Here is a 16,103-nt window from a genome sequence, read left to right on the forward strand (position 1 = left end):
TTACATTTTAGTCTCAGTTGACATCCCAATCCTCTTACTGAGTGGCTTCAGGGCTCAGTTAAAATTGCATTTGGGTTTCCATATTACCATCATGTCTCAATCTACATATGTAAAGATGGACCCTGCTGACTTGTCTATACAATTTGCTCATAGCAGGAGGTTAAGATCCAAATTAGCATGGGGTATGCTGTAAATGGGTGGATAAAACACCTGGCTTCTGACTGGGTTAGCTTTGTATTTGGAAACCAGCAGGTGATTGTCTTGAGAAACTAATCTCCTAAGAGCAAGAGTTATGCTGAAATAAATTTTAAAGGAGCCTATTGATGAAAAAATGGACAAAAATGATGACATGTGAAAGACTGCACAATTTCTTCTTATTAACAATAGTAACTACATATTAACTTTTTTATCTAGGGCACACAAGACCGTCCACAAAACACATTTCATGAGAGCAGAAATTTCAATCACACTGATGTCTCAACATTTGTCACTTCCTTTGTCAAAAGTTATGATGTAGTAGCAGATTCAAGTCAATGGATGGCAGCATGGAGTGAATTCCTTAGGTAATTTCCAATTCTATCAGTCTGGTAATCCAGGAAACTTTCCTTATTCATTTGCTGATCCTGAAGACCATTTAACCTGTAAACTCAAACTAGCTGAATGAACACTTAGTTCTAATGAAACTCTTATGCTAAGTTACACTTCAAAATTCTGTTTGGATTCTTTAGATGAGCATTGGCAAAACTACCATCCAGTCCATGTCCTCTTCTTACTATTACCACCCAGGAGGAGGTACAGAAGCCTCAGGTCTCATGCCATTAAGTACAGGAACAGTTATCCTACAATCACCAGGCTTCTAAACCAATGTTGGCACTATTCACAACTGATTCAATGATGTACAGGCTCACTTTAAAGGACTCTTTACAACTCAAGTTCTCAGCATTATTTTTATTTATACAGTTTTCTTCTTTTGTACATTGGTTGTCTTCTTTTTCACATGTTAATTCCAGCGTCAGCATGTGTTACCCTATTCTTGACTTCTGCACCTCTGTGTTGCAAAGTGGAAAAATCCAAACCCTTGGATATCACATGCTGGGATATTTGACCTCTCAAACTTCATCTGGACTTCACCTGAGTCTGGGCTTGGAGCTCATTTGTGCTGAGCAGAATGCCTGGACACATCACATCTGATGTGATATGTCAGCCATATCCACTGTACATTATTAACTTGACCTCACTTATTTGATTGTTGCACTGGATGGGAAAGATTAGTGAAAAAATGTTTGTGTTTCTTCTTGATTTTTATTAATAATAATGTTTTAAGTAATGCTATATCAGTTAAATGCATTTTCAATTTTATTATTTTTCATTTTATTCAGTAACATATTTTTAATTACTATTTCAACCAATTTTAAATGTATCTGATTCTCTGAAACATTTAGAAAAAGGTGAAAAGAATTTTGACAGGATAAGCTGTGAGACTGCTACCAGGGCAGTCTGAGGATAATGCTTGGAATCTGTCATCTGAAGTTTAGACATAGGCCATTGTGCATCATGAGTTGACTTTGGCTGCAGTACAATTGGAACCACTGGTCTGAAATGATTAATGTGGCCACAGGATTATGTGCGAATCATGGGCTGCATCATCACAATATCCTTCTTTCCATTTTGACATTTTTTAGTGTATTAGCCTAACCATAAATAATGAGCACTGATTTTACCACACACTGGCATAATAAACAATTTTCAGCCAGTGAATGAAACAGCAACTATATGGGTAAAATATAGTCAATTCTAGTTGTAGATGTTCAATTGTTTGAATTGAATTTTGTTTTTCACTCTGTAAAAATTTGGCTTTTTGCAGTAGGTATAGTCCTATTGAAAGAGTTCTCACAAAATTTCTACAAATGATTATAATGTTCCTTGTGGTTAACTTTCATGCTTCTATCTAGACTGATCCAGAAATGAATTAATTATTATAGTTCCGTTTATTTTAAAAAACTAATGATATTTCTCCATTATGGTCATATTGTTATAGTTTATTAAGATTAAAACTATATATGTTAGGATAAAACCAAGTAAATAGCAGTCTGGACACACAGTAAAATTGCTTTCCTTAACTCTTTCTCCATAAGTCACCTAGGCCTGACTCTTTTGCCTGAACAACAATACTATTGCATTCACGTGGAATCAGTTGTTTAGGGTGGAAGTGGAGGGCATGGTAGGAGGCAAGTTAATATCTGTCAATAGCTGGAAGATGTCTTGGCCCCTCAGTTTTGAAATTTCACCTCCTGATGTCTTTACGTTCAGTTAGGGGCAGTTAGCATGGTGGAGAATCATCTGGGGCAAGCCCATGGGGGCATGGGCTGCGCTGTTAATTATGATCTGCAGAAGATAAACCTTCTGAGGTGATCTACTTCTTTCTCTACCAGTTATTTAGCATTCAGAGCTGTACAGTATGTTCCCAGCTACATTTTTCACAATGTGCCACTATCAAAAGAAGGAAGACTTTTTACCTCAAGACATCCCCAAATGCTTTATAGCTAATTAAGTACTTTCTGAAATCTAGTCACTGTGGCAGGTTGGAAATGGGGTGGGTAGGGAATGTGGCACCCAATTTGTGCACAGCACGATCCCACAAAAATGTGCCTAAGTCTGAAAGATTTATTTTCCATGATGTTGACTAAAGGTAATACTGGTCAGGACACATTATGCTACTACACCCTCAACACCAGTCAAATATTTAAAGCGCATGAAAATCAGCCCCATTAGATGTTTCCTTGGAGGCCATCCACATTTTGATTCCTCTAAGCAAGCTATTATTTACAGCACCCATTTCCACTCCAGTTTAGCTGCATTCATTAGCACTGCTTCCTCAGGGAGTGGCTATATCCATTGCCTGACTGATGGTCATATGACCCACAGTTTACAAAAAACAAATCTTTTTGTAAGTAAGTGTGACTTGGTCTGGGGGAAAAAAAATCCAAAAACAAGAACCAGAACATTGAAGGTGGCAGAATGAGCAAAACAGACGTGTAGAAGGCAAGAAGCAAATTAAACTTCAAAGGCTGAAATGAAGAAGATTTTATTGACTTAAGGAGAAGACAGGCAAGATAGAACTATGTTATTTATTCCATTTTGAAGTTTATTCTGTATATCTGCTTCATTTCTCGAAGTGATGACAACTACTTACAATCACATTTGTAATGGAGTTAAAATTTTCAGTGCTCCACTAGTCAACGCTAACTAAGCAGTTGCCTTCAAAACAGCAGACGCTTCACTCCAAAATAATCTGCTTTATGACATTCTGTAAGATTTTTCATTTAAGAGAATCAATGCTAGGATTCATTTTGAAATCAATTACAATGAATTATTTTTGTTTATAGGATGAGAGTGGTGTTAGCATTCACTGCTCAATTTGATTAATTTTAGTATCTTTTAATTTAATATAGCTACTTAATATATTGGAAATGCAATCATGAGTTCTGATATTATCAGCTTTGACTGTATACATTAATTCAACTCCTTCAAAGCTTCAGACTTAGTATAAGCTTCCTGTATAGATTTCTCCAATGATGGTATTTGATTCTCATTGTCATGTGTACCAGGACACATTGAAAAGCTTTTGTTTGAGTGCCAGCCAGACAAATCATGCCATAAGTAAGTACATCACAGTAGCTAAGGAAAATAGAATTCAGAATGTAGTATTGTGGTATAGGAAAGTGCAATACAGATAGACAGATAAACTTCAAGGACCCCAACACGGGCAGCTGGGAGATAATTTCATATATAGAATACAAATTTCATACATAGAATACAAGAGGTGGTTGCGAATGTTATTCCTTTGGGAATAACATTCTTTGTTGTTCAAAGAAAGGAAATGTGGAAATCCTGGGAATTATATACCAATGCAGTGGTGGGAAAGTTATTGGAGAAGATCCTTAGAGACAGGATTTATGAACATTTGGAGATGTCTGGGGTACACCACTAGTCACAGGCCTCCAGTGAGAAAATCGACCTTGAACTATCATCCTCTGCTTCCTACCCTTGAGCCAATTCTGGATCCACCTTATTAGTTCCCCCTGAACTCCATGTAACCTAAGCATTCAGATCAGCCTTCTATATAGGACCTTGCTGAAGTCCATATAGACAATATCCACTGCCCTACCTTCATCTATCTCCTCAGTTACCTCTTTGGAAAAACTCCGAAGGCTTTGTCAGGTATGACCTGCCATGCACAAAACAATGCTGACTATTCCTGATCACAAACACGAGGAAATCTGCAGAAGCTAGGAATCCAAGCAAAACACACAAAATGCTGGAGGAACTCAGCAGGCCAGGCAGCACCTGTGGAAAAGAGTACAGTTGACGTTTCAGGCCGAGACCCTTCATTAGGACTGCAGAAAAAAAGATGGAGGAGTCAGAGTTGGAAGGTGGGGGGAAGGGAGGAAGAAACACAAGGTGATAGGTGAAACCAGGAGGGGTGAAGTAAAGAGTTGGGAAGTTGATTGGTGAAAGAGATACAGGGCTGCAGAAGGGGGAACGTGATAGGAGAGGACAGAAGGCCATGGAAGAAAGAAAAGGGGGAGGAGCCCCAGAGGGAGGTGGTGGGCAGGTAAGGAGATATGGTGAGAGAGGGAAATGGGAATGGGGTTGGGGGGCATTACTGGAAGTTCAAGAAATCGATGTTCATGGCTATCCAGATGGAATATAGGGTCTTGCTCCTCCAACTTGAGTGTGGCCACATTGCAACAGTAGAGGAGGCTGTGACTAACATGTTGGAATAAGAATGGGAAGTGGAATTAAAATGGGTGGCCACAAGGAGATTGTGCTTTTTCTGGTGGATGGAGCGTAAGTCCTCGGCAACGCAGTCTCCCAATCTACGTCAGGTCTCACTGATATACAAGAAGCCAGACCGGGAGCACCAAACACAGTATATATTCTCAAAAGTCTCACAGGTGAAGTGTCACCTCACCTGGAATAACTGTTTAGGGCCCTGGATGGTAGTGAGGGAGGAGGTGTAGGGGCAGGTGTAGCACTTGTTCTGTTTGCAAGGATAAGTGTCAGGAGGGAGAACAGTGGGGAGGGATGAATAGACAAGTGAGTCATGTACGGAGTGATCCCTAGGGAAAGCAAAGAGTAAGGGGGAGGGGAAGATATGCTTAGTGGCGGGATCCCGTTGGAGATGGTGGAAGACATGGAGAATTATGTGCTGGATGCGGAGGGTGGTGGAGTGGTAGGTGAGGACAAGAGGAATCCTATCCCTGGCAGGGTGGTGGGAGGATGGGGTAAGGGCAGACGTGTGTGAAATGGAAGAGATGCGGTTGAGGGCAGCGTCGATGGTGGAGAAAGGGAAGCCCCTTTCTTTGAAGAAAGAGGACATCCCCTTTGTTCTGGAGTGAAAAGCCTCATCCTGAGAGCAGATGCAGCGGAGATGAAGGAATTAAGACAAAGGAATGGAATTATTTACACAACGAGTGGGAAGAGGTATAGTCCAGGTAGCTGTGAGAGTCAGTGGGTTTATAATGGACACCAGTAGATAAACTGGCTCCAGAAATAGAGACAGAGATATCGAGAAAGGGGAGGAAGGTGTCGGAAATTGATCATGTAAATTTGAGGTGGAAGTTGGAGGCAAAGTTGTTGAAGTCAAAGAACTCTGCATTGGATGCAGGAAGTAGCAACAATGTAGTCATCGGTGTAGCATAGAAAAAGTTGGGAAGTGACACCAGTGTAGGCTTTTCATCAATCAACTTCCCAGCAATTTACTTCATCCTCTTTCCCCCTTTACGGTTTCACCTATCACCTTATGTCATGCTTGTTGGGAACACAGACAGTATGGCAGGATATATTAAGGAACTCAGCACTGGGGATGGGGTTCTTGTTGATCAACTACACAGCTAATCAACTGAAAGATTTTACAGAGGTAGCATCGGAGTGTTGGAGAGAAGCCACATGGAAATGCCCTGCTTCCACCCATGCAAGGGAGACCTGCAGTTCAGCAAATCCATCCCACCTATCCTAATGGTCTCCCAAATGCTCATTCATGTGCATGATTTCCAAAAATTCAGAATCAGGATCAGGCCTATTGTCATTAACATATGTTGTGAAATTTGTCATTTTGTGGCAGCAGTACAGTGTAAGATATAAAAAATTATTATAAGTCACAACAAAAAATGCTAAATAAATAAATAAATAGCACAAAGGACAATAGCACGTTTATGTTCATGGATGATTAAGAAATCTGATGTCAGAGGTGAAGGAGCTATTCCTAAAATGTCAAGTGTGTGTCTTCAGACTCCTTCAGCTTCTGGTAGGAACAAGAAGTGGGCATGTCTTGGATGTAAGAGTCCCTAATGATAGAGGCCGCCTTTTTGAGGCACTGTTTTTGAAGATTTCCTCCATGGCAGGTAGATTTGTGCCCATGTTGGAGCTGGCTGAGTCTACAAACCTTCTTTTGAAGGCTCCATACTGGGTGGTGATGCAACCAGTCAAAATGCTCTCTGCTGTACCTTTGCTGGAGTCTTTGGTGACATACCAAATCTGCACAAAGTCTTAATGAAGTATAGTTGCTGGCATGCATTCTTCCTGAATGCATCAATGTGTTGCGCCCAGGATAAATCCTATTGGTTGGGTTTTGTAAGCTGGAAAGGCTCTGTAAGGGATCTGTGGAGTCCAGCAACTGTGCAGTTATTATCAGAATGAGCAGCTGTCAGATTGTTAAATCCTCATAAACACCAAACCAGGAAGGGGAAAAACAGAAATTCTACTTGTTTGCTTTTCTCATTTTACGTAGTTCATACTCTCGGGATCAAGGTAGAAACTGAAATCTTGTTTACAGATGTAAAAAAAACTTTCTAACCATAGGAATGAAGGTAATATGTATACAATGAAGACACAAGAGTGTGTGCAGATACTGGAGATTTGGAGAAACACACACAAATTGCTGGAGGAACTCAGCAGATTTGAAGGAAATGAACAGATGATGTTTTAGGCTGTGACCCTCTACCAGGGCTGGAAAGGAAGAGGGCAGAAGCCTCAATAAGAAGGGTTTGCAGGGAGGGTGAGACACATGAGCTGGTGGGTGATAGGTGAATCCAGGTGAAGGGAGGATGGCAAGAGGCTGGGGAGGGGGACAAATAAAATGATGTCAGAAGCTGGGAGGCAATTGGTGGAAGAGGTACAAGTCTGAACGCGATGAAAGTGATAGGAGAGGGCACTAGACCATGGAATAAAGGGAAGGAGGTGGGGAACAAGAGGAAGGAATGAGTGGGTGATGGGGAGGTTGTGAGGGTGTGGGGGTAGAAAGAGAAGAGGTAAAGAAGCCAGTGGTGTAAGGGAAAACAAAGGGTGGGGGGAGAGGTGAGGAACAGGGGGGAGTGGTTATCAACTGTTAGAGAAATCAATGTTGATGATGTCAGGTTGGAGACAATCGAGGCAGATATGAGGTAATTTGGTGTTTTCCCTCCATTGTGCATTGGGCCTCAATGTGGCAGCAGGGCCTATTGCGTGCTGTATCCCTAAATAAAATAAATAAACAATCATAAATCAATACCAAATACTAGTAAGTGTTAGCTTTAGTATGGTTTTATATAATACATTAATAAATATCTGAAAATTGCTTCATTAGAAAAATAACTTGCTTGTTGTTAAGGTGAATCGAGTTAAATCAAAAACCTTCCAGAACATCTCATTGAAGGATTGTTTAGGCTAGTGAGATTTATGATGAGAAAGATGTTACTGGTCATTATGTAAACAAGGTGTAAGATCAAAGAATACCAAAAGTAGGCTGGGCACTCATTAAGAGAGTTCTCGGTGAGTGGCTGTTCCTTACAGAAGCTGGAGGTCACAAAGGAAGGAGGCTGGGGGTAATATCTTTTCATCCTGCTGTATAATTGAGGTTAGGGGCAACTGAAAGTAACCAGTTCTCCCTGGCCTTCCAATAAACTTCTAGGATTGATTATAAAAGAGGAAATGTTGGCTGTCTGATAGTGATTAAAGTTAATTCTGAAAAAAAAAACAAGGGTAACATTATTTTCTTCCTTAATTTTGCACTAACAAAACTGGCAATGTGCTGAAAAGCTACCAGCTATTACTGTCACACTTCCAAATAGGATTTCTTTGTAAAAAAATAACCAGAGGCAAAACTGCTTCACTTGCAGCATTAACTTGAGGTTCATTGATGTACATCAGCCGAACTAAGAGAAGGCTAAGAACAGCTCAGCTATCCTTAATTCTGTAGAGTTAATAGAAAATTTAGGGAACCATAGAGGTGGCATTATAAAATGTGCTGGAGGCAGATTATGACTCTTATAAAAAGACAGGAAAATGTGCTGCTTTGTTTTCGGTTTGATTGCAAAGAGTGTGTTGTAGCTTTACATTTAACAACCTCCCCATAAAACGTCAACAGAACACCTCCACTAAATCCAGTAATTGAAACAAGCTGGGGTATAATGAAGCAAAATTCCAGGAAATAGATGGATCTTATACCCCTACATTCATGCTGAAGGCCATTGTATTATGCTGCCGCTGGGATGACTTTTAATGAACCAATAAAAGTGAGATTGGCTTGACTGAATGTCACCAACAAAATGAAAGCTCCACAAGTGGCCCCCTCATAAAGAGGCACCATTTAAATAATGTGGACAAAATCAGAAGGAAATCTCCGCTCTGTTGGAAACACATTATATAACACCACATAACATTCAGCAAAATTGAATTAGGAACCAGACAACAATGTAATTTCAATAATATAGTGTGCACAGACCAGAAACAAATTTCCCAGGAAATCTTAATTAACAAAGCTCTGTAATTCTAAATCATAACATTGTTCTGTGTCAGATGGACTCTCTGGGGACTAATGTTCCTGTTTAGTTGTGCCTTGGTTAAACTCTCTTGGGCCTGTTTTTCCTTGTTGCTGAGAGCTAGGTAACTAAAATTCCATGGGATGTGGGCAAAATGGAGCTTTAAGTTGCACAGGGTAGTATCAAGGTAAAGGAGTACACAAATGCACAAGAAATGAACACATCTACAGTGAATGATGAAGCAAGGGTGAGATCTGAAGACTCCTCTCAGGTAGAGAAGGGGTGTTTGGTGTGGCAGGTGGCTGAGCAGTTTTCAAGGTGACGTGCTTCTTCTGCCATTCATTGTAGAGAGTCCGTGTGCTCCTAATGCAGGGACTTGAGGTTGTCAATGCCATCCTTCTTCCGCTTGAGTGGTCTTAGAGCCAAGGAGCCGGTTGGATGCTGCACTTTTCTCAGGAGGATTTGAGAATATCCTTGAATCTGTTCCTCTGTCCTCCTGGAAATTCTTCCTCTGACGGAGCTTGGAGTAGAGAGTCTGTTTTGGGTGTCTGGCATCAGGCATGTGAAGGATGTGGCCCCCCTACTGTGGCCATAACTGGAGCATCAATATTGAGCATGTTGGCCTGGGGAAGATGCTGATTTTTGTCTACCTACCTTCTCAGTAGATTCAGAGGACTAGGAGCTTTTCTGGCATCTCTCCAATGCTTTGAGATGCCTGCTTTAAGAAACTCAAGCCTCAGAACCATATCAGAGAGCAATGATCACTGCTGCCTCGTAGACCTTGAGCTTGCTATTGGAGTTAAGGTCTTTATCTTCAAACACCCCTTCCCTCAGAAAGAAATATCTGGATCCCAAACTATGAGCAGTGGTCCATTTTCCCCAAGGTCTCACCAGGAACATCTATTATCAGAGAGTTGTTTTGTACAACAAGGGCATGTTGGTTGGATGATCCTTGCAAAGTTCAAAATTCAAAGTAAAATTTATTATCAGAGTCGTCCATGTCTCCACATACAATCCTGAGATTCTATTTCTGTGGCTGTACTTAGCAAATCTATAGAACAGTAACTGTAAATAATGGACAACAAACTGTGTAAATGCAGATATAAATAAATAGTAATAAACAATGAGCTTTGGGGCTGTTGAGAGTAGGATTCAATCTTTCATAAAGATTGAGTGTCTTGGTGAACACATGCATTATCTAAGCATTGCAGTTGAATTACTTCTTTCAAGCTCTGCATTAAACCATTGTCCATGGAGGAACTGCAGCCCTTCAGACCTCTTGCCGTAACATGTCTGCCCCTTGCATTATGAGAGGTAGGTTTGTTAAAGTCATCTACTGCCTTCTAGTTCCCAGCCTAGCCGTCAGGTTAATGAATAGTTCCGGTGACTGAGCTAGTGCCTTCCTCTATGGTGACAATTGACAAATGCATCCTTCCTCGCTCTCTTCTTCCTCTTGGGAGCTAGTTAGATGCTCCCATGGGAGATGAAGAGCTCCTGAAAGCCTGTAATGATATGATAGGAAGGGTAACAATTGCCATCTAAGAGATTGTGTGGGATGAGAACACTTGGAGCTTGAGAATGAGGATTAGTTTGAAGGAAGTAAAAATCAGGGGCTATTTGAGGTTTGTAAGAATCTCTTGGTTCTATCTCTCATGAAATCTGCCACATTCCATCCCAGTAATGGATGACATTCCCTCCTCAAAGGGTGTGATGATATAGAGCCAGTTGTTCAGATTTAACTGATGGCTATTCCATTAAATTAATTCATGGAATCTGTGCATCTATGGCCAAGGCAATAATTATTGGCCTAGTTGTCGATATTGTCTTTGAGAAGGTGGTGATGAGCCATCTCCTTCAACCACTGCAGGCCTTCTGTGTGGGTTCTATCACAGTACTCCTGGTTCAGACCCAGTGACAAAGATGTGATATGCTTCTAAATCATTTGGAGGGGAACCTATAGGTGTTGGTGTTCCCAAATTTCTGCTGGCCTTTGTCCTTCTTTGAAGCAGCATCACTGTCAGCAAAGTCTCGCTTATTAACTGCAGTGCATTTTTCGGATTATGCAGAGTGTCATTGATAGGGAGGGTTAACATTCAGGATGGTGATGTGAGTGAGTGTTTTGGCAGATATATGTTTTTATGTATGATTATATATGTGTGTGTGTGCATTATGCTTCACCTGTGAAAAGTAGCTGAAGAGCTTGGAAAACATAATAATCTGGAATATGTGAATGTCAAATATTTCATAGAATTGCTAATGTAGTTTTCTGTGGGATGGGATCTACCTTTACACTTGTATTACATCATTTCAATCTTTAACGGACTAGGCCCATGTCCTGCAGGCAGAAGTCCTATCAGCTTTGATGATATCCACCGCATCGGTTGCAGTTACAGAGCGTCCTTCCTGCATTACACCTCCTCCAGTAGGACTTCCACTTCTCCCTCTCTCAGAATTCTCCCTTAGGCCCAAAACCATCCTGAACAAACTCCTTTGGTTTCACTGCCAGCATGAAAATTGCAGCTCTCCGGAGGAAGTGCGTGCATTGAAGCTATAAATACTATTCCTGGTAAATTGCTACTAATCAGTGCTTCATTGCTAAACCTGCAGGATTCTGCTTAACCACCTCCAGGCACATTTAGCTCATGCTAATCAGCAATTATCCATAACATTGCTGGCTACATCCAGACCTTTAAACAGGGACTCTTTATTAGAACAGTGCCCGCAAAACGCTAGTTTAAATGCTTATCGCAAAATAAATTGCAGCATACATTGTGGTAACCGGCAGTCACAAGAGGCCTCATGTGCACTGGTGGGAAGTCAACGGAAAAGAGGAAGGGATTCTTTATGTTGTCTGAGTTCTGTGAATGCTTGCTGTGATTAGGGCTCCAACAAAACCTAATGCCATATAATCTTATTTTACAATAATTTGTTCATTTGGCTTGTTAAGAATAGGAAGTAACCTTCAGAAAGTAGATTTTTGTGTCATGTAATCTGACCATCATTTCTAACATTTTCCTAATCATTATTGATTCCCAGATTACACTGTGTCAGATAGGATCTGGAAGTGTAGCTCTAGAGACAGAAGCTCCTGTGACTGAACAGATTTGCTCCCATTTCCTTGCCCAGTCATCACCCCCCAACCCAGATGCTAGAAACACTAGCATTATTATTTATTTAATGACACAGTGTGGAAACATGAGCCACACCACTCAGTAATCCCCTGATTTAACCCCAGCCTAATCACGGGGCAATTTACAATGACCGATTAACCTATGTTTTTAGACTGTGGGAGGAAACTGGAGCACCTGGAGGAAACACACATTCATGGGGAGAACGTACAAACTCCATGCAGATGGCTCCAGAATTGAACTTAGACCTCTAGAACACCCCAAGCTGTAATAGCATCACACTAACCGTTATGCTCCTGAGGCACCATGATATAGTATAGCCCTTACTGTTTTCACGTGTTCCTTTCTACCGGCTTGCTAATTGCTCTGAAGTGAGCCTCTGTTCTCTTCCCAGTTCAATTTCAACATTTTAAAGATGGCTCGGCTTTTAAGTGAAGGAGATTACTGATTCATAATAAAAACAAATCCCAGGACATCCCCTCTTCACACTGTAACTGTCAGGAAGGAGGTACAGAAGCCTGAAGACACACACTCAGCATTTCAGGAACAGCTTCTTCCCCTCTGCCATCCGATTTCTAAATGGGACATTGTACCTATGAACACTACCTCACTACATTTTTATTTCTGTTTTTTGCACTACTTATTTTAACTTAACTATTTAATAAACATATATACTTAATGTAAGTCAGTTTTTTTTCTCCGTATTTATTTAACATGTATTTTGTTGTACTGCTGCCTTAAAGTTACCAAATTTCATGATAACCATATAACCATATAACAATTACAGCACAGACACAGGCCATCTCGGTCCTTCTAGTCCATGCCGATGCTTACACTCACCTAGTCCCACTGGCCTGCACTCAGCCCATAACCCTCCATTCCTTTCCTGCCCATATACCTATCCAATTTTAATGACAATACCGAACCTGCCTCTACGACTTCTACTGGAAGCTCATTCCACACAGCTACCACTCTCTGAGTAAAGAAATTCCCCCTCGTGTTACCCTTAAACCTTTGCCCCCTAACTCTCAAATCATGTCCTCTTGTTTGAATCTCCCCTACTCTCAATGGAAAAAGCCTATCCACGTCAATTCGATCTATCCCCCACATTATTTTAAATACCTCTATCAAGCCCCCTCTCAACCTTCTACGCTCCAAAGAATAAAGACCTAACTTGTTCAACCTTTCCCTGTAACTTAGGTGCTGAAACCCAGGTAACATTCTAGTAAATCTTCTCTGTACTCTCTCTATTTTGTTGATATCTTTTCTATAATTCGATGACCAGAACTGTATACAATACTCCAAATTTGGCCTTACCAATGCCTTGTATAATTTTAACATTACATCCCAACTCCTATACTCAATGCTCTGATTTATAAAGGCCAGCATACCAAAAGCTTTCTTCACCACCCTATCCACATGAGATTCCATCATCAGGGAACTATGCGTAATTTGAATTCCTAGATCACTCTGTTCTACTGCATTCCTCAATGCCCTACCATGTATGTCCTATTTGGATTATTCTGACCAAAATGTAGCACTTCACACTTATCAGCATTAAACTCCATCTGCCATCGTTCAGCCCACTCTTCTAACTGGCCTAAATCTCTCTGCAAGCTTTGAAAACATACTTCATTATCCACAACGCCTCCTACCTTAGTATCATCTGCATACTTACTAATCCAATTTACCACCCCATCATCCAGATCATTAATGTATATGACAAACAACATTGGACCCAGGTACAGATCCCTGAGGCACACCACTAGTCACCGGCCTCCAACCTGACAAACAGTTATCCACCACTACTCTCTGGCATCTCCCATCCAGCCACAGTTGAATCTATTTTACTACTTCAATATTAATACCTAACGATTGAACCTTCCTAACTAACCTTCTGTGCGGAACCTTGTCAGAGGCCTTACTGAAGTCCAAATAGACAACATCCCCTGCTTTACCCTCGTCAACTTTCCTCATAACCTCTTCAAAAAATTCAATAAAATTTGTCAAACATGACCTTCCACGCACAAATCCATGCTGACTATTCCTAATCAGACCCTGTCTATCCAGATAATTATATATACCATCTCTAAGTATAGGTGCCGGAGATTCTAAATCTGATTCTGATTCTGAAATAACTGGCATAGTTATCGTAATCAAATGCATCAAAATGCTGAGTAGAAATGCAAGAGACTGCAGGTGTTGCAATCTGGAACAACTAACAGTCCTCAGCAACACACACAAAATACTGGAGGAACTCAGCAGGTCAGGTAGAACCAATGGAAATGAATAAACATTTCGGGCCATGACCTTTCTTCAGGACAGAAAAGGAAGGAGGAAGACATCAGAATAAAATGGTGGGGGGGAGGAGAAGAAGGACTATTTAGAAGGTGATAGGTGAAGCCAGGTAGGTGGGAAAGGTAATGGAATGGAGAGTAAGGAATCTGATAGGAGAGGAGAGTGGACCATAGGAGAGAATGAAGAAGGAGGGGTGCCAGGGGAATGTGATAGGCAGGTGAGAAGAAGAGGTAAGAGGCCAGAATAGGGAATAGAAGACGAGAGAAGGGGGAGAGAGTTTTTTTTATCAGAAGGAGAAATTGAAGTTCATGGCATCAGGTTGGAGGTCACCTAGAATATGAGGTGTTACTCCTCCACCCGGAGAATGGCCTCATCATGGCAACAGAGGAGGCCATGAATGGACATGTTGAACAGGAATGGGGATAGGAATTAAAGTGGTTGGCCACCGGGAAATCCTGCTTTTCGTTGATGGAGTGGAGGTGCTCAATAAAGCGGTTCCCTGATTTACTCCGAGTCTCACCAGTGTTGAGGAGGCCACATTGAGAGCACTGGACACAACAGACAACCCCAATTGGTTCACAGGTGAAGTGTTGCCTCACTCGGAAGAACAGCTTGGGGCCCTGAATGGAGATAAGGAAGGAGATAAATGGGCAAGCGTAGCATATCTGTCGCTTGCTGAGATACGTGCCAAAAGGGAGATTAGTGAGGAGAAATTAATGGATAAGGGATTCATCGAGGGAGCATTACCTGAGGAAAACGGAGAGTGGGGAGTGGTAAAAATGTGTTTGGTAGTAGGATGGTAGAAGTTGCAGAGAATGATGTATTGGATGTGGTGGCTCATGGGATGGCAGGTGAGGGTAAGAGGTATTCTATGCTTGTTAAGGCATTGAGAAGATGGGATGAACTGATGTTTGGGAAACACAGGAGATGTGGGTGAGGGCAGCGTCAATGGTGAAGGAAAGGAAACACTTCATTGAAGAAGGATGAAATTTATGATGTTCTGGAAAGGAAAGCTTCATCCAGAGAACAGATGAGGTGGAGACGAAGGAACTGAGAAAAGGAAGTAGGATTTTAACAGGAAAGCGGAATAGGCAAGGAAACTGTGGGAATCAGTAGGTTTATCATAGATGTTGATAGATAGTACACCTCCAGAGATGGAGACAGAGAGATTGGGAAACGTGTAGGATGGAAGTTGGAGGTAAAGTTGACGAAATTGACGAGCTCAGCGTGGGTGCATGAGATACCAATGAAGTAGGAGTTGGGGACCATTACCAGTGAAGGCTTAGAACATGGACCGTTCTACATAACCAAAAAAAAGCAGGCGTAGCTGAGGTGTGTGTGTGTGTGTGTGTGTGTGTGTGTGTGTGTGTGTGTGTGTGTGTGTGTGTGTGTGTGTGTGTGTGTGTGTGTGTGTGTGTGTGTGTGTGTGTGTGTGTGTGTGTGTGTGTGTGTGTGTGTGTGTGTGTGTGGTTATCCCTTGAGTCTGGAAAAAGTTGGAGGAGAATCTTCAACGTCTATGGGTGGATGAATTTACCTGCATTTCAGGTTGAAACACATGTTTATTAGGACTGTTATCAAATTGATATTAAGAGGTATGTGTTAAGGAACATCTTAAAGGAGGGGAGTGAGGCAGGGAGGTACAGAAAGGGAGTGCCAGTGTTTAAACACTGAGGAGCTTAAGCCAGGGTTGTCGCTGATGGAGGCAATAAAAAATAAGATTATACAAGAGATCAGAATATAGCAGAGCTCCAGTGGAGGTCTAGTATGAAACCTGGAACAGTTCAGTGTTGATCACAAGTAATAAACGCGTGTGACAGCATCGGCTTCTGATTGCGCTCATCTCCCAGCATGTGGCTCAATGACGTCAGTCTAATTA

Source organism: Hemitrygon akajei, chromosome 3, assembly GCF_048418815.1.
Source record: "Hemitrygon akajei chromosome 3, sHemAka1.3, whole genome shotgun sequence".
Taxonomy (NCBI): domain Eukaryota; kingdom Metazoa; phylum Chordata; class Chondrichthyes; order Myliobatiformes; family Dasyatidae; genus Hemitrygon; species Hemitrygon akajei.